Genomic DNA, 6,800 nt, shown 5'->3' on the forward strand with positions numbered 1-6,800 from the left:
TGGAATGCTAACCCCATCGCCAGAATTGGCGAGGGGTTAGTATTCCAATTCGTATGACACCTTACTCGACATGTTTTGATAAAGCGATACCAGAGTTGGCATATAACCGCGAGGATTATAATGCACTTAAGAGTATATGGTATGCGATATCATGGAAACGGCTAAGGGATAGATCCCGAAAGCCGCAGATAGGCTCAGCTCATGCCAGAGCACCATCTCACACGATTCCAAGCACTCTGCCTTCAGGATTGTCAAGGCCTGCCATAGGAGTGACTGATAGGAGATCTGTGTGTCCATTTAGGTTTAGATATAGGTATACTATATCTAAATCAAAGGGTGAGTACACCTCTTTGCCCCAGCTGTCGTGCAGCCAGTTGTGTCAGATTTGGATGGCCAGCCAGGGGTGGCATAATACATGCTGCAGCCCCTGGTAGGCCCTGGGTACACCTATGCCCTGGGTACCTAAGGTACACTGTACAGGGACTGATAAGGTGACTCAGTATCCAATTAGATATGTACCTAAGGTACATGGAATCCATTTTACAGAGAGAGCAGTAGGCCTGGGGCCCTGAATAGTGACCTGGCTAACACTGAGCCATCCATAGGCGGTGAAACCCAAGCTGGAGAGTGGAGAGGAGCCTCTCCCAAAATGTGAGGTTCTCCACCCTGGCCGCCCCCATGGTCCTGTGGAAGCTGATTATAGAACAACGGGGCTGGCGCTGAGAAACCTGAGTGAAGACACAATTTCCCCCCTTTCAGCGCCCTCCTGCCGCCGAGAGCCTGGGACCTAATCTGAATTTCCAAAGTGGGAGATCTCATCGAGGTGGGGGACATTATCACTTTATAATTAAGGCTCTCTGTTTTTCGTTTTTACTGATTTTTATAGAGAGATACAGACAGAAAATAATGCGTTTTCTGTCTGCATTTATTTTTAAAAGTGGATAAATACAGAAAATTTGCTTCTTTTATGTTACACTTCGTACTATCTTTCATGAATTATAGCCCAACAGCTGATCAGATGAACAGCATGTGAAATTAAAAAAACAGGATGAAATGTATTTAAATAACCATATGTATCAATATACATTGGTGGCATAATACTAATATATGCCAATGGATGTACTGTTATGTAATATTTAGCAGCTTAAATAGCTTAAATAGCTCAAACATGATGGACATCAAAGAGTGAGTGCATTTCTCTCACTTAAATAAATATGGAAATGTACAATTTTACAACTACATTTATACGCAAAACACAAAATAAATATGGAAAATACAGAAAAAATGGCCAAAAAATAAATATGGCTAAATACAGACGAAAAGGTTAAAAAAATAAATACCATAAAACCGGGAGCCCTACTTATAATCCCTTCAGAGGGCATATCAACTCCACAATACACAACACTTCAAATAGGTACAACTAAGGCATGTGTGGAGCGTGGAAGGCATAAAAGTGGACTTCCCTGAATATGCACCCATTGAAGGTAGGCTCCTAATGGAAGAGTTGACTGAAAAAGCGGTTTCCTCAGTCTACAAAACCATCAATTTTAACATACCACACACTTTGAAGAAGTCGAGGGCCAAATGGGAAGCTGACGTAAGGGAGTTAGATTATCTGGACAGGGAGCAGCCTTGATGCACTCAAGGGATGTAGTAATTAAGTCCAGACTGAGGATTATCCAACTCAAATTTCTACATAGGATTTACTTCGTCTGCCCAGAACGTGAAAGCGTTAACCCCAGAATATCTGCGAAGCAGAGGTCAGAGGGGGAACTTCTTTCATACCCTATGGGACTGCTCGGCCGACCAAACATATTGGCATAAGATAGTACATGAACTGAATAAAGTAATAGAAGCTACACTTGCCACAGACCCCAAATATGTCCTTCTGGGTATACCCAATGACGCAGGCATTCCACAATTACTATTTTCTAGCCTAGGACTCACGGTGGAAAAGAGGGATGTGGCCATACATTATGGGGCATCTACATTACCAACTCTGGCAGAATGGGGGGCGGGGATGGACTTATACATGATAGCAGAAAAAGTCACTTATAAGAGTAGAGGGTGCCCAGGTACATTTCATGAAGTCTGAGACGAGTGGATTAAAATCCATAACTTGGAGGTATATGGAGACAGATCTGGGAACCTACCTGCCTAAGTCTAATGCTTTACTCAACTTCAATGACCGCAACTGTATAATGCCTAGTGTTAATCTCAAAGTTCTGAAAGCATTAAAGATAGTGGGGCATATTATCAAGAAACGGTGTTAAAATTATCGCCGCTTTAGCAGCAGGAAACTGCCGCTGAAGCGGCGATAATGGGCTTGAAAATATACCCTTGAGAATTCCAATAGAAGCCCATATTCACACCAGAACATGTGCTTCTATGGGAATTCATAAGGGCATATTATCAAGCCAATTATCGCCGCTTTAGCGGCAGTTTCCATTTTTTTTACCCTTTCAAAACATTTTTCTAAAGCTAATTTCTGGAAAATTGCTAAACGGGTTTACACCAAGCCAGGCAAAGGCACTTCTATAACTAAAGTTCTTGCTTTATGCTGAGTATTGGTTAAATTCTGTTCAGTGTTATTTTGTATTAAAGAGCAAAGATTTCTATGAAAATTTCCTCCTTGATGGATCTGCACAAAACATAACGTGCCAAACCCAAATCAGATGAACCAACATCATATAACCACACACCAACCATAATATTCCAAGACACAACAACTATCTACTAATGCTCTACAGTATGACTTCTAGACATCTGCAACTCCATCATTCATCCTTTTACACACCTCTACACATAATCAAAGATTATCTCAAACTCACAACCACCATTATATAACCACACAGCTACAACTACACACAAATACCCTAATCATACATCCAAATACCTCTCCATCATACGTGCACATGTCTACCATCATACACCGACACATGCGTCGTTATATGCCAACACACTGACCATCATGCAGACACACAGCTATCATGTGCCACTTCTCTACAGCGTCACACTAAGAACTTACTCACATCATCAGACAACCTTTCATACACTTATAAACATAATGAATGAGTCTAACCAACACATCTCATATCAAGCTTCCTTAAGTAACAACGGGGGTTGGAGTTACATGACTAACTTTTATAGGAAAGTCAGTGGTAAAATATTAGCAAAATGCAACTCCCTTTAAACTTTAGCTTTCTTAGAGTATATACACACACACAACACAGGCAATCAAGGAATGTGAGCAGTGAAGGCATAGCACTGTAACCACTGGAGTGGGCATAATTCTTTGTGTTTTCTAGAACCAGTGTTTTGAATGACCTTGACTCTGCTTGGGCTGTACTCCATCAATTCTACTCGATTCGGTTAATAGTAGTTGAATATGCTGGAAGCATTTACTTCCAGAAACCAAAGATTTATAGCCTTATATATGCACACACACACATGTGCGCATGCGCACACACACACACACACACACATATAGAATGAAGGGGCCTCATTTATGAGGCCGTGCGTCATTTTTACGCCGCCGGTGCGTCACTTTTTGTGACGCATCGGCAGCGTAAAACATGCCTCCTGATGCGTACTATTTACAAAGATAGATGCGTCACTTTGTAAACCCCTGCGCTATATTATACCTGCGCCAGGTATAATGTATGCAGAGGGGGCGTCCCCCCGCAAAAAGCCTCGTAATAGTGACGCAGTGAAATCTATGAGATTTTACTGCGTCACTTTTAGGACGCTGTTGCGTCAAAATCTTGCGCCTGCCTCACAGCAGACGTAAGACTGACGCAAGCCATTTCACATGGGGCTTTTCACATGTGAAAGGACGCATTGCTGGAGTTGCGTCCCTTTTGTGACACACTCCAGCAATGCGTCACTTTTGCGCTTACAGATACGTCAGAAATACTGACGTATCTGTAAGTCCTTGCGCAATAATGCGTCATATTGTAAATATGACGCATCATTGGGGTCGCAAGGAGGGCGCAATGAAAAGTGACGCATCGCTGTTTTCTCGCAGCGATGCGTCACTTTTCATAAATGAGGCCCAAGGTCTTTTAGGGTACAAGTATATAGTTTTGGTGGGACAATTGTCATTGTCACAAGTTTGATTGCATTAATTAACCAGTGCTCAAGCAAATATCTCTCTGGCATTAACCCACATTAGGATGCAACAAACATGCTTGGAACTACTGTCGTCAAACCATGGACCGGTCATACCGTGGAGCTGTGGAATCCCCATTGGCGGTGATCCAGTTGTAAAACAGAAAAACACAACATTCAAAAAGAATGAAATAGAGATGTGCTGGATGTGCTGGATAATTGGGGATTTAGGCTACGTAGATGACTGTAGGGTATTATATGTGTCAGCAATAAAGGGTAAAGTACTCAAAATGTAATTGAAGATGGAACAAATAGGATTTACTCCCATTACTCCTATTTACTCCCAACTCACTCGAAAGGAGCGACTCTTGACTGGATCATCTCTAAGGAATCAACCGTCAAGCTTATCCCTGTGACTGGTCTGACCACCACGCCGTTGTCTTCCTACTACCTGGCACCCACAAGACAAGGGCACCGCAGCCGGTGATTTCTAAACGCTGGGTCAGAGACACCAAGAACCTGGACCACAAATAACTGGAGGCTCGGTGCAAATCTGACCTCCCCCCCTCGCATATCACAATGGTCAATGACCTCAACGATCACTACTCTGTGACTATATTGAACATTCTGGATGACCTAGCCCCACTAAAACTAAAAAGAACCCAAATCAAAGAGAGAAACCCCTGGTTCACTGGATCCCTCAACAATGAGAGGAGATCCCTCCGGCAATCCGAAAGAATCTGGAGACAGAACCCCTCTGCCGCTCACCTAAAACTTCTCCGCCAGGCCAGAAATACATACAACAGGGACATCCTCAACCCAAAAAAAGAATTCTTCAGATCGGAACTGGGGAACTGGAGAACAGACCCCGCAAACTCTTCAAACTAGTCAAACACCAATCCAACAAACTGGCCAAAACATCGATAGAAAACCACAAGTCTCTAATATCATTTGAGAAATTCTCCTTGTTTTTTGCAGACAAAATTAAAGCCTTAGGTAACTAACTTAGTTCCACCTCATACTCTCTACCCCCCTGACCTGCCTCCTCCTTCCATGCCGCCCCAACAGGCTTCACCTAAGAATCAAGCGCCACTGGACCGACTTCACACTGTACGGCGAAGATTCCGTCTCCAAAATCCTATCTACCTTAAACCCGAACAACCAATTCAACGACCCGCTCCCCTTTAACTGCCTAGCAGCCGCCGCTCAATCTAATTATTCCTACCTGGGCTGCAATAATTAACGCCTCTCTCCAGCAGGGGTCGAATCCTGACTCTCTGAAAGCCGGCCAATTCCTCCCCATTTTGAAAAAGCCGTCGCTGGATTCAGCCTCCCCTGACAACTTCAGACCTATTTTCAACATCCCTCTCTTAGCTAAAGTGTTGGAGAAGTGTGTGCAACTGCAGCTAATTTAACACATCAACAACTTCCACCTACTCAATGACTTCCAATCCGGATTCAGACCAGGGCACAGCACTGAAACCACCATGCTCCACATTGTTGAAGATGCCCTCCAAGTCCTTGACCAAGGCAAAACTTGTCTCCTAATCCTCCTAGATCTATCCTCGGCCTTCGACGCGGTCAACCATGGAAAGGTACTCGAATGCCTCAAACTCAGGATGGAATTAGATGGCTCTGTCCTAGAATGGTTTAGATCCTTCCTCCAAAACCGATCTCAGAGATTCCTAATTAACGGCAACCTGTCTGCTCCCTCTGCGGTCACAGTTGGAGTCCCTCAAGGATCAACGGTGTCCCCCACCCTCTTCAACCTTTTCTTAGAACTGCTTGCCGAAGTACTATGCACTGCAAATATCTCCTACCATATTTATGCTGACGACACTCAGATCTACATCAAAATCTCATCCCTCGAAGAGATTCTCTCCCTGAATGAGGCCCTGAAGCTGACTGTCCAATGACTCGCCTCCAATCAACTCAAACTCAACGCAAAGAAAACTGAATTTCTGCTAATTTCCCCTCCTAAAACCGACCCTGAGATTCAGATATGGATTAAGGCCATCACAGCCTTAAATTGCCCACTGACCATTGTGGACTCGGCCAAATCACTGGGAATAACCCTGGATTGCAACTTGAACATGCGGGACCACATCAACTCGATGGCCAAATCAGCCAGATTCCACCTGAGCTACCTTTGGAAACTGAGGGGCATATTATCAAGGGGGTTTATCTCCGTTTTTTTGGCTTTAAAAGCCAAGAAAGCGGAGATAAAATTATCTCCCTATTACCTAGCTGTCGCTAACACCAGTTAGCGACAGCTAGTAGGAGATAGCGACCATCTTGGGCCCAGCTTTGCATGTCAGTGATATTTATCACTAATGACATGCAAAGTGGGCGTGCCAAGATGTTAGCGACTGGAAACAGTCGCTAACATCGCTATCTCCTATTATCAACTTTTGGAGATAGTCGCGCTAAGTGCGAATATCTCCAAAAGCTAACACCTGCCCCTGAGCAGTTCTTAGCCATGTTATCCAATTGTAGGTGGATAACATGGCTAAGAGCATTAGCTCGGTAATGCATGAATATCGCTGACTTTTCAGCGATATTCATGCATTTCGGCCGATTTTTATCGCTTAGGAGATAAACCTTGATAATAGCAAGGTTCCTAAGCGATAAAAATCGCCACAGCTCGGCGATAAAAATATCGCCGCTAAATCAACATAGCGATAATTATC

This window comes from Lissotriton helveticus, chromosome 3_1, assembly GCF_964261635.1.
Source record: "Lissotriton helveticus chromosome 3_1, aLisHel1.1, whole genome shotgun sequence".
NCBI classification, from domain to species: domain Eukaryota; kingdom Metazoa; phylum Chordata; class Amphibia; order Caudata; family Salamandridae; genus Lissotriton; species Lissotriton helveticus.